The sequence below is a fragment of the Canis lupus genome, chromosome 17, assembly GCF_011100685.1.
Source record: "Canis lupus familiaris isolate Mischka breed German Shepherd chromosome 17, alternate assembly UU_Cfam_GSD_1.0, whole genome shotgun sequence".
Classification (NCBI taxonomy): Eukaryota; Metazoa; Chordata; class Mammalia; order Carnivora; family Canidae; genus Canis; species Canis lupus.
In genome coordinates, this window is record NC_049238.1 from 10,104,163 (window position 1) to 10,118,109 (window position 13,947).

A 13,947-nucleotide genomic window follows, 5' to 3' on the forward strand; every position below is an offset into this window, starting at 1 on the left:
GGGTTAATAATTGCTTCTCTATTTGAAAAATAAATGATTAAATAGCTTTCATTATTAAAACTGTATTTTATGAATGAACATGGATTAACCTGGAGGACATTATGAAAACTGAAAAAGCCAGACACAGGAAAAGAAATTGTGCATGATCTCATTTACATGTGGAATCTCAAATGGTCAAACTCATGGAAGCAGAGAATAGAATGTTGGATGTCAGGTATAGATAGAATGTGGGAAGAAATGAGATGTTGGTCGAAGGATTGAAAATTTTAGTTATACAAGATGAATTAGTTCTGGACATACAGGCTAGTGATGACGGTTAAATATATTGCATTGTATACTTGAAATTTGCTTAGGGGATAATTCTCAAATTAAATCTCACACATTCACACACACACACACACACACAAATACATGATGGTAAGTATTCTGAGGTTATGGATAAGTTAGTTTGTGGTGATTTTTTCACCATGTATACATATATCAAAACATCAGGTAGTACACTTTAAATATATAGTATTTTATATGTTAAATATATCTCAATAAAGTTGTTTTAAAATGTAAGCTTAAGAATTTGAAAACAAAAAAGAAAGAACATATATTTTTAAATTCCGTTGTTTGTTGTTAAATTGAGAAACCTAATTTAACCTAAAACATGTATCAGATATTTGGACTATCAGCCTTTTCTTCACAAAATTTAACTCTTAGAGTGTCTGGGTGGCTCAGTCAATCAAGCCTCTGCCTTCAGCTCAGGTCATGATCTCAGGGTCCTAGGATGGAGCCCTACATCGGGCTCCTTGCTCAGCGAAGAGTCTGCTTCTTCCTCTCTCTCTGCCATTCCCCCCCATTAGTGCTCTGTCTCTTGCTTTCTCTCTCTCTCTCTCAAATAAATAAATAAAATCTTTTTAAAAAATCAATTCTCATGAGAAGAGAAAAATTGAATATACATCATATTTATGTCCATCAAGTTTGTTAGCTGAATGCAAGTTAATAGACATTAATGAACATTTTAATGTTTTCAAGGCTCACCCCAGACTCTAGGAGTGGGATATAAATACTTTAGCATGTCTATTTTTGAGCAATGTGAAATGCATCTTTGTCCTGATATATGAGGTTAAATTGAGAAATATTTAATGATTAAAAGTAAAAAATAAAACATTCCTGAAAATATTCTAAAGTCATAGATGTAGATGTTTAATGGGTTTTCTCAGAAAGAATCATAACATCCACATGTCTGTTTAGTGGAAAAAAAAAAAAACTTTGTCAAATCTGATTCCAATTAGAAGTGACTATTTCCTCCCACTAAAATCATTAAAATTCTCCTTTGTTCAGCACAGCACAGCCGAAAACTCAGTGCATGGAAGTAGAGAGCACATTCAGCAATGGGAAGGGGAGACAGAGAGAGTGATAGACAGAGAGACAGTCAGAGACTGGGATCTGTCTTGTTCAGTGCACCTGCCAGGTCATGAAGAGCCGCTGGCAACTCAACCTTCGTAACAGAGTAGTGTTGGGTAAAATTTGAGAAAATTCTCAAGTAGAAACTGACATTTAAGGAGGAGCAGCAGAAAAACAACATCCCAGAGTTGATTTTCTAGGGAAGAAATCATGTGGGACACACAATGGGGCCAGTAGGACATGGAAAGAAAATAATCAATTGGGGATGTTCCCATGTCCACACTGACCAAATATCCTCACTGCTGTTTGGGTGACCTTGGAGTTTGTAGAGACTGTCATGTTTCAATGTATATATGCCTGTGTACGTGGGTAGATGAATAGATATCTCTATATCATCCCCATTATGTGGTGTGAATTTGTTTCTAATGAAAATCCTTATTCTTTATAAAATCCTGAACAGGTGTGTTAAACCAGAATATGGACTAGATCTGCTTCATCAGTGTCAAGAACTGGGTAAGTGAGAGAAATCAGCTAAGTGGAACCTCTTAGTATGCAATCTTAACAAGTTTCTTTCCTGGCTAAATGTGCTACACATTCTATTTTAGCTTCAGAAATGCCTTTTCTTATGTTCTGTTACATGTAATCCAGTTCAAAGAAATTCTCAGGCTCTTAAAATGTCTGTTCAGTGACATTCCTATTAATGTATTTTTAGTTGGTTTGTTTCATGCAAAGTTGTTCTATTTCTGAATTTCTATCTTTGTGGCAGGACAGCTAACTGTCCTGTATATGCAGGAGAAGTTGGACAAGACATATGTGATGAGTTTATGAGACAGAAAAGTCTTTGTCATATAAGGCTTGAATGGAGCATCTTAAGTTTGTGTTCATGCAGTTTAACAGCAGCCATTCCCTGCTTGAGGCAATATATAGTTTATTTCTCTTTCGTTCTTGGTGGCCAGTACTCCTTAGGAAAGCTTCCTGAGAAATGATGGCCATTAATATAAATTTGAAGTCAGAGAAAAGATGAACACTGAAAATCCTCATGCTGTGCCAGCATGCTCTGACAGACCTCTGTGATTTAGCATCCCTCCCTGACAGTATGAATTATAATTAAATCACAGACATATGGAAGGCTAGTAACTGAATGTCATTTGAGCTGTCTACATAGGGAGGAGGAGGTATGAAAAGAAAGACATGGAAATGTGTTTCTAAAATCATTTCTGGTTTCAGAACATGAATTGAGAGGACAGTGCTACAGGTGGATGCTGTATTATGTAAGAAGAGTTGCTCTACAAGAGAGCATCACCTTGCCACCCCCCTGCAGGTGACCATTTTGAGGACAACAATCTATGTAGCCTCTACTACCCGATTCACCTGTTGGATTCTAAAGACCAAGGGATCCTTCTGGAGCAGGATCTTGACCTGCCACAGAGAATGGTTCATAATACAAAGACTGTGGATTTCAAGCTGAATGCAATCCTGTGGTGAAGCTTTGGAACTGCCTCCCTTACGGTGGAGGTGACAACATTCCATATAAAGTATCATCCTAGAAAGAAGGGAATTGAGTAGTGAAAGGAATGATAGCAGCAGATTTGGCTACCCCAAACCTCTCATAACCCGTCCTTCTTTCTTCTGGCATAAAAGGCCAGAGACATGAATTATCCCATTTACAAGCCTACCTTTACTGTTTCTGGTTAATGAATTGACAGTGGAATCACTGGGAGACAGTTCCCTCATGTAAAAGAGAGAAACGTCACGGCCTTGTTGACCATTTGGTCCCTCCTCTGGCCCACCATATAGAGTGTGTGAATAATGAGAATGGAACACCTATTCTCTGCCATAAGGTATGAATATAAAGCCTCCATAATCAAGGTGGTTGAACGGAGAGCAAACAAGCTTGGGTTTGTAATGCCTTTATTGAACTGTTGCCATGTCCATGACTTCCTGCTATATAAGACAAATAAGTCCCTAAGTTATTTCCCATTAGGATAAATTTAAGGAAAAATTCCAGCCTTTAACATTCCTTTCAGAGTTGAGCATGATCTGAAGAACTGAATCAGGTCCTTTCTCCACTTATCATGCTGCCTGCCAAGCCCACCCACCCTCATGTTGTCATCTTTCCTTCCAATGAATTTGTTGGGATTTTTCAGGCTTTGCAGTATTCACATATGATTCCTTTGGTCAGAACACTCTCTTCTCTATTTTTTGACTGGCTGATTACTACCCAATTTTCATGCCTCCCCTGAAGTTCCTCTTACTCAAAGAATTTTTGCATGGATTCTCTCTTAAATGGAATTTTAATGGCATATTTATGTGATGATTTCTTTAGTGTCAGTCTTCCCAACTAGCTGCACGTTACTCGTTTACCTTTCTCCTTCTCCAACAATTAGCACAGTACCTGACACACACTGCACATGCTCAGTAATTATTTGCAGAATGAACGAGTATATGAAATAAAACATAAGTCAATTTTCTTTAGATATACGACTTTGTGGTTTCATGATAACAAGATGCAAATTCATTGGAAAAGAGAGATAATCACATAGAAAGTCCTTGACCTCCGAATATACTGTTTCCATACTTAAATTGTCTTCCCTTGTCTGTCAGTGGAGGCAATGCCTTCTCCTCTATCAATGGTCAAATCTTTCCACTTGTTCCTTGACTTTCACACCTTCTCATGTTCTCAAGGATCTTACTCTGTCAGTTGTCAGAACAAAAATAACACCTCTGAATAACAAAATCAAGGAAGAAGGAAATAATTAAATCTAAAATGACTTTATTTTTTTTTTAAAGGTTTTATTTATTTATTCATGATAGTCACAGAGAGAGAGAGAGAGAGAGGCAGAGACACAGGCAGAGGGAGAAGCGGGCTCCATGCAGGGAGCCCGATGTGGGATTCGATCCCGGGTCCCCAGGATCGCGCCCTGGGCCAAAGGCAGGCGCCAAACCGCTGCGCCACCCAGGGATCCCTAAAATGACTTTAAAGAGGAGTGTGAGTTCAGTTCTATTTTTATTTAATTGCCTTATATGTGCCTTAAAGAGTTAGAGTGGTTAATTTTTATCCAAACTAAAAAATTCAAAATTTCTCCTCATTTAGCTAAATTTACCTAATTAGCATGAAATAGGTATATCTGTTTGTGCAGGTGAGTTTTCAGCTATGATGTGGAAAATATTGCTTTGTCTTATGAATTTCTTATTTATAACAGTCATAAGAATCATGCTAAGAATAAATTAATTTTCAAATCAAAGCAAAAATTAATCTGATTGTTTTGAGTTGTTGTGATAACAGCAGTGATTAAATTGGCCTTCCCTTAATATGTGAGTAGTACATTAAAGCTAAATGGGTTGAAATAAAGGAAAGATTATGATGATAATGCACCACCCTACTTCAATTATTCTTCTCCATTTCCCTCTTCTTTTTGCTGAAGCGTGGCAAAAACTTATTTAGAATACATGTTGTTCTAGATCACTTCTGTGACCTTGCTGGTCTTTTTTGCTTTGTTTTGCTTTTTAAAGATTTATTTATTTATTTGGGAGAGAAAGAGTATGCATGCATGAGTGGGGGGAGAGATAGAGGAAGAGAAACTCAAGCAGAATCCCTGCCGAGCATAGAGCCTGACATGGGGCTCAGCATGGGGCTCCATCTCACGACCCAGAGATCATGGTGTGAGCCAAAACCAAGAGTCTGATGCCCAACCAAATGAGCCACCCAGGTGTCCCTTGCCGGCGTTGTTATCTTCTTACAGGAAAAGCTTCAACTGAAAAGTTGAAATATATCATCTGGTAAAGAATGCCCAGAGTAATCTCTGAAAAAAATCTCCATATTTCTTCAATATTTGACGTGTTATAAAATGCTCAAATTATTGTTTTTTGGAAATTGAGGTTGTTGACAAGTGATATAGGGATGGAGAATTACTTTTATAATCATTTAAATATACTTTTCACCTTATCACTAAGTTGGAAATGAGGACTAGTCTTGTTTCTTAATTGTTGTCATCATTATCAAAGATAATCTTAATTGAGCACTTATTCTGTACCTTACACTATATGAAGTCCTGCAAATTATGTTCTATATTTTATACTAATCATTGTAATAATCCTATGAGTTATATTTTATAGTTCCCGGAAGCAGTATATTACAAAGTGACTCAAAAGGTTTAAATACCTGTCCAGTCTCACAGAGCTAATTAATAGTGAACTTGAACTTGTGAACACAAGTTTGTGCTTATTTCAAAATCAGGTTTCTAAACTGTAGGTCATACTATTATACAACGCTACATCTTCTAGTTTTGGAAAAGAAATATTAAGTGTGATTAGTTTTGGAAAAGAAATATTAAGTGTGATGTAATGCTTGAGGAATAGGTGGTTATCAGAATGTGCCTTTTTTCACAGAAAAATATAATAAAGTTATACTTTAGGGATGTCTACTATAGCCCAAACAATTTAGTGTGCCAAATAAGTACATCGCTTTAGAATTATTTCAAGCTTTTCATATGGCTTCAGAGAATGGCATATAGAACAGTTCAATAGTATGTCATTCAAAAACAGAATTTATGGTCCAATAATTTAGGTACAACCTCTTTAAATCCTTGTTGGAATCAAGTGAGCTCTAAATAAATCATTATTTGATATGTAGCCCTGAGAATACCACCAATAATAGTGTTAAGTAAAATTGATATGCAAAGAAAACTGGAGTATGTACAAGCTCCCTAGTTTGCTGTGAAGGATTTTGCCAACTTTAAGAGCACAAGAGCTTAAATTTAAAAAAAAAAAAAAATAAATAAATAGGGATCCCTGGGTGGCGCAGCGGTTTGGCGCCTGCCTTTGGCCCAGGGCGCGATCCTGGAGACCCGGGATCGAATCCCACATCGGGCTCCCGGTGCATGGAGCCTGCTTCTCCCTCTGACTGTGTCTCTGCCTCTCTCTCTCTCTGTGACTATCATAAATAAATAAAAATTAAAAAAAAAAAAAAGAGCACAAGAGCTTATAAAACACATTATTATAATTCTTACATGTAACTTGAATATTTTCCACTAGATTTTATTTTAAAATTATGAATCAGTTCATCTAGGGAAGATGATCATGCTGCATCTTAAAACAATATTTTGTGATACATAAATGTTTTAAAATGTGAAAATTAATAATCTGTGAAAATCATTGGTCATTAAATAGTCTACTTGAATATCCCCCCCAAATATTTTAAAAAGATACTGAATTTTATGTAAGGAAAGTAAGTGCTTTGAGAATGTCACTCATCTTCCATCAGAATTGTTTACCTGGAACAGGGGCAAGAGGATAACCCTTCACTCTACTTTAGTGGGTACATAATTCGAGTTACATCTGCATAGGAAGTAGGTATTGTTCATTTAAGATGATTTTGAACAGCTTTATTGAAGTATATTTTACATGTCATAAATCCTCCCATTTTACATCTGAAATCCAATGATTTTTTTAAGTCAATTTTTAGAGTTCTACAACAATTACCACAGCTTAGAATACAGATTAGGTGGGTTGCTCTGATGTTTTGTGAACTGAATCCAGAGGCAAAAGGTAGTCAATAACTCATATAGTTATGAATTCATAATAATTTATGTAGGACATAACATATACAAGATGGGTATGTTTATACTTCTACTTTATGTTTGAATAAACTGACCACAGAACATTAGGAAAACTAGTTTATATCTACCCAATTAATAAGTAACGTAGTATAATATTGTCGCTACATTCAATAAACCTTCACAGAAAATAAAAACTAATAATAAAATGAGTCTCTATTATCTATATCCAACTAAAGCTTAATTGTCCTGTACTTCTTTCTTTAAGATCTATCATCTATCTTCTATCTATATATCATCTATCTGTCTATCTATCTATCTATCTATCTATCTATCTATCATCTATCTATCATCTATTCTATCTATCATCTATCTATATGTATTTTAGAGAGATGAAGCAAGAGCATGAGTAGGGAGAGGAGCAGAAGGAGAGAATCCTCAAGCTGACTTCCTGATGAGCATGGAACCCTATGCAGGGCTCAATCCCACAACCCTGAGATCATGACCTGAGCTGAAACAAGAGTTAGACTCTTACCAACTGAGCTACCCAGACACCCCATCCTGCACTTCTACACACAAAGAGAGAGAGAGAGAGAGAGAGAGAGAGAGAGAGAGATTTTTTCTAGATCTTCATCTCTAATTTTATCTGTAACCACCTACAAGCATGCTCATTCTCTATTGTTCTGTTGAGATCCCTTCATTAAAGGTATCAGGGCCCATATGTTGTAAAGGTAGTAGTCAGATCTCAGAAACATTCTGTGCATTTGCAACTCTTTTCTTTCATGGCATCTTCTCCTGGATTCAGAATCCCATAATGTGCTGGTTTTAATTCTACCTCTCTTCTTCATCTCCTTTTTTCTAGACTTATCCTCTTAGAAAGAGATTCTGTCTTTGGTGGCATATTATATTCTTTCTAAACTCTCTCCCTGGATAATTTGCAGTGTTTGAAGCACCATGCCCACACAATTTACATTTACATTCCTATCTGTACATGTGATGTATCTACCTTCCAAACTCATCTACTTGACATTTCTTTTTGGATGGATAATAGCCATCTCAATCTTAACACAACAACAACAACAAAAAAAACTTTTTCTTTGCGCTCCTGAAACACAAACCTATTTTTCTTTAGTCTTCAAGTTTTCACATGTATTCTTCTGCTAAATAATGTTTCTGAACAATCATTCCATCTCTTGCTTACTTCTTCCCAGTAGAAGGAGAGTGAATTTTAGGATTGGTGAATTAAATAATCTCTCTCTCTCCCTCTCCCTCTCCTTCTCCCTCTCCCTCTCCCTCTCTGTTTTCCTCTCTTTCTCTCCTTCTCTCTTGCTCTTTCTTTAAGAAGAAGCATATTACCATCTTGTGAACTGAGTATGATGCTGCTAGAAGCTGAAAGCTAATATTATAACAACAGCAACAAGCAACCACTAAAAACTCAGTCCTACAACCAGAAGGAACTACACTGCCAACAACCTGAATGAGGTTGGAAGAGGACCCCAAACTCAAAATGAGAACCAGCTTACATTTTGTTTCCGTCTTCTAGAGACCTGAGCAGAAGATCCAGTTAAACCACACCTGGACTCCTAATCCACAGAAGCTGTAGGATAATATGCTAGTATTGTGTTATGCCAATAACTTTGTGATAGTCTGTTATATAGCAATAGAAAACTAAACAAGTCTGCTAGAATCTTTTTCTTTCTTTCTTTCTTTCTTTCTTTCTTTCTTTCTTTCTTTCTTTCTTTCTTTCTTCTTCCTTCTTTCTTCTTCTTTCTTCTTATCTGAAGGTAGACTTTCTCCACTTCTATAGCTCAGGTAGTGGAACAGAGGGCTGATAGAAACTCTTGAAATCTACAGAACATAGCTTCAAGTCCTAGAAAGACTCATTTCCTTTCTCAGTTTCAGTTCCAAAATTCCAGAGGACCAACACTGTCCCAGATGTCCCAGAATTAGTTACATTCTCATCTGTGAACCACTCAACTCAGCAATATTATGCCTTGACCATAAATCATTCAATTATAAGACATGTCTTGATAATGTATTAACATTCACAGTAACCATGTAAGTTTTTGAATCTGTGAGTGATTGTGTGTATGTGTGTGCACGTGCATGCATGTGTGTGTGTGTGTGTGCGTGTGTGTGTTTGTAAAGGCAGGTAGGGATAAAGAGAAAGGTTTCATTTCCCAGGAAAATATGAAGCATTTTTCAGAAATCCCATGGTTAGTAGTACTGATGTTGGCATACAGGGTAGGCAAAATAATATCTGTAACTAAGCCATCACATACGGACTCTTAACTCAGATTTAACCTCTTTTCTTATTATGAGAAATCAACCAGAAAATATTATGGACATTCCTTTTATTTGGCACTATACATCCTTAAGAACTTTAATCCATAGGATTTATTTACTTGAGTTTACTTAAAAAACAATTATTAGGTATTTGCTATGTTTTCTTGAGGTCTAAAATACAAAGACAATTAAGATACAGTCCTTACCATGAGCATCCAGCCTAGAAATGGAGGCAGGCACATAATTGATATTTCAATGTGGTGCACTAGGGAGGAATGCTCAAAGTGCAGTCAAGAAGCAAATAAAAGAGCTATCAAATCTGCATGGGTAGTTCAGTAATGATTTCCTAGACCAGAATGTGAGTTTACTCAGGTTTACTGATGAAAAAAGGCCAGAAAAAAAGTTCAAGAAATTGGACATTACAGGTAGAGGAAAACAATGTGCAAAGAGAGAGAGCTATCAGAAAGAATGTAAATTTAGGCATTTATTCATACTAGTATTGATTTTTAAAAATGGTTTAACTTTCCATCAAAGTAATGCAGGAAGTTTAAAGAGTCAATTAGTTCTACAAGGCTGATTATGAAAACAACAGCAGATCCTAACCACTTAACTCTCTACAGAAGCAAATGCTTAAGACTCTTTTAGCTAACTCCATTAGTGTTCACCCCCATATTGATAAACAACATGCACATATAACCACTTAGTGATTTTTCAGTATTAGCTTTTATCTATTATCTTTCTAGTATAGAAGATGAGAATTTAACTTTCCATTACCACCTCCAAACTCTCATCCTCATCATTCTGTCTCTCAATCTCTCTCTCTCTCTCTCACACACACACTTTGTCTTTCTCAAATAGTTATAATTTTTGTTAGAAAAATATTGTATAAACATTAGTCTACTAAACACACTATATTTTGCTATTTCCCTCCATATATATATATGAAAACTATATATATATTATAATATATATTATACTAATATATGTAATTTTCAAAAAAATACTATGAGGTGGTAATATGTCCACTTTACAGGTGAAGAAACTAAGGCTAAGTAATTTGGTCAAAGTCACATGGCTAGAAAATGGTAGAGTGGTATTTGTACTGAAGGACTCTAGCACCAGTGTTCAGTTTTGGATTTAATCATTATTTTATGTTGATTCTCAGTTGTAATAGCTTTTGCTGATAATGATGTTACTGAGCTTAGCTTCAGAATTTATGACATAGTTACTCTAAATTCTCCTTCTATTGTGTAAATCCCTTCTCTATTCATTCAAACCCATGGTGTACCCTATAAATTTTATCTTCTGCCTAGAAACTTCTCAATGGCTTCAGTCAAGGCTTGTAGTTCTTAAGTTTTTCATATTACCTTAATTTCTAATTATCCTTTCCTGTTATCTCTATGTCTTTACTCAAAACAACCTATTCCAATTTCATGAAAATTGCATTTATTTATTCTCTTCTGAATGGTCCCTCTTTCCACTAAGTAGCTTTTTTTCTTGGTTTCTTTTATGTTATTCTTATTAGAGCTGGGTGAGTTGTAGCTCTCCCATAATATTTAAGATGGGCTATCTGAAAGCTACTTGGGGGTTCTGGGTGTATAGGAGGAACTTTATTCTGTGGTTTTTACTTATACATGATCTCCTTAGAAGTTTCCTCACAGAAACTAATGTGAATGCCTTATCTTGGGATCAGCTGCTGGGGGGACTCAAATTCTTTACACATCTTGGAACTTTCATTTAATCATCTGGTTTTTGGAATGGTACCATCTCCCTTAATATGACATCTTTTAATTTTTTTTCTCCAAAAGATAAAAATTCTGTCTTCTGTCACAGTAGAGATGTCATTGCTCATTTACAAGATGTACGTGTGGGAGGAGGTAGGAATCTGTGAGTCTTACTCCACCTTAAGACTTCAATCAGTTTTTTTTTTTTTTTAATTTTTAGTTCATTTGTATCCTTCTACTTTTAGAGATAGGGATATTAGCAATCTTGGGCATTTGGAGGGGGAGTCCTATGATGTCCATAGAATTTCTCCTCAGCATGACTCCACATGACTTCTTCTGTGACTCGACAGCCATTTTGGAAAACAGTTTGGAAGTTTCTTATAAATTAAACAAAGTTATCACACTTATCATACTTATCATAAAATCCAAGATTTCCACTTCTATGTAATTCTGTTCTTCCATGTAAACCAAAAACTTAGGTTTATAGTAGCTTTATTCATGAATCACCCAAAATTGGAAGCTATCAAGAATTCCTTCAATAGGTAAATAAACAAATTATGGACCATCCATGAAATTCATTGGTGAAAAGAAATTACTTACTGATTCACATATGTGAATATCTGAAATGCATTTTCCTAATTGAAGGAAGATATACAGTACCCAGAATTATGAGACGCAGGTTATATATTGAATATTTCAATTCATATTAATTCTGGAAAAGGCAAAATTATAGGAATGGAAAACTGATCCGAAGTCAGAGGTAAAGCAATAAACTACAAAAAGGATTCATATATATAATTTTTGATTACACATCCTATTGTTCCCACACCTTTTGTTGAAATGCCATTGTTTTCCATTTAATTACTTTCATATGTTTATCAAAATTCAGTTGTTTATATATCTGTTTGTCTATTTGGGGGCTCTCCATCAGATTCCATTGGTCTATGTGATTATTTGTGGCCAGTTCTGTTTTGTTTTTGTTTTTGTTTTTTTATCTTTAAGGTAAGTAATTAAATCAGGTAATGTAATTTCCTCTGAATTTAGTTTTTCTTTTCAGAAATATTTTGGCTATTCTACCTTTGTTTTTCTATATAAATTTTATTTCATTTATTTTTAAAAATATTTTATTTATTTATTCATGGGAGACACAGAGAGAGGCAGAGACACAGGCAGAGGGAGAAGCAGGCTCCATGCAGGGAGCCCAATGTGGGACTTGATCCCGGGTCTCCAGGATCAGGCCCTGGATGGAAGGCAGGCGCTAAATCACTAAGCCACCTAGGGATCCCCCCATATAAATTTTAGAATCAAATTTTCTAAATCTGATTTTATATGATTTTGATTGGGATTGCATTGAATCTATGGAACAAATTAGAAAGAAATCTAAATCTTAACAAGGTTGAGGTTACCAATCCATGACCATAATATATCTCTCCATTTCTTTAGATCTTTGTTGATTTCTTTCATCAGTGTTTTGTAGTTTTCTGCATAAAATTTCCACACTTAATTTGTTAGCTGTATGTATGAGTACTTAATATTTTCCAGTGCTATTATATACGGTATAGTATTGAAATTCGTATTGTTTATTTTTAGTATATATGATTACAGCTGACTTTTATATATTGCATTTATTCTCTGTAATCTTGATAAACACAGCTGAATTGTTAAATATATCAGCTCAACTTCTTTTTTAAAAAAGTTTTATTTATTTATTCATGATAGACATAGAGAGATAGAGAGAGAAGTAGGTTCCATTCCAGGAGCCCGATGTCGGACTCGATCCCTGGGACTCCAGGACCATGCCATGGGTCAAAGGCAGGCTAAACCGCTGAGCCACCCAGGGATCCCCTCAGCTCAACTTCTGAAATATCCTCTTAACTGCTTGATGTCTGCATGATCTGCAGTGATGTCACTTTTCTTATTCTTTTGGCATAGTTTGTAGACACTATGTAATTGCAGTCAGTCTTCCTAGGGTTTATCATTTTATTAATCTTTTCAATGAATTAACTTTTTTAAAAATATATTTTATTTGTTTATTCATGAGAGAGAGAGAGAGAGAGAGAGAGGCAGAGACACAGGCAGAGGGAGAAGCAGGCTCCATGCAGGGAGCCCGATGTGAGACTCCATCCCAGGTCTCCAGGATCAGGCCTTGGGCTGGAGTCAGCACTAAACTGCTGAGCCACCCAGGCTGCTCCAATGAATTAACTTTTGATTGTTGTTTTCTCAACAAAGCATAGCCTTTCTATTTTATTAACTTCTACTCTCATCTTGGTAATTCTTTCTATATTCTAAGGCTATGGTTTATTGTTCTTTTTAAAATTTTTATATATATGTTTATTTTTTTTATTCATGAGAGACACACAGAGAGAGGTAGAGAGACAGGAAGAGGGTGAAGCAGGCTCCCAACAGGGAGCTCAATGCTGCTTGATCCCTGGACCCCAGGATCATGTCTAGAGCTGAAGGCAGATGTTCAACTGCTGAGCCACCCAGGCATCTCTCTCTCTCTCTCTCTCTCTCTCTCTCTCTCTCTATATATATATATATATATATATATGTATATGTATATGTATATATATATACACACACACATATATATTTAAATAATTTGATTTTCAGTGTTTATTCTTAATATACACATTTAATGCTATGAATTTTCTAAGTACTTTTTAGCTATATTCTACAAATTTCGATTTGTCATAGTGTGAACTAACTTTTATGTACCTATTAAAAATCTAATGAGATTCCATAGATTCAGTCCTGGGAAATTTCAATATTTAAAGCCAAGGATATCAGAAGGAATCAGCAAAAATCCTCAGAATGCATGGCCAGTAAAGAGTGTAATGTACTCGAAGATTAGTTGTGATTTTAAATGAAATCTTGCTACTTTTCTTATCAAAAAGTTGATGCTATTCTTCCTCTGCTTATATCTGTGTTGAATCTGTGACTAGATTTTACAAATAGAATTTGGCTGAATTTGTCATTACTGGCTTTTG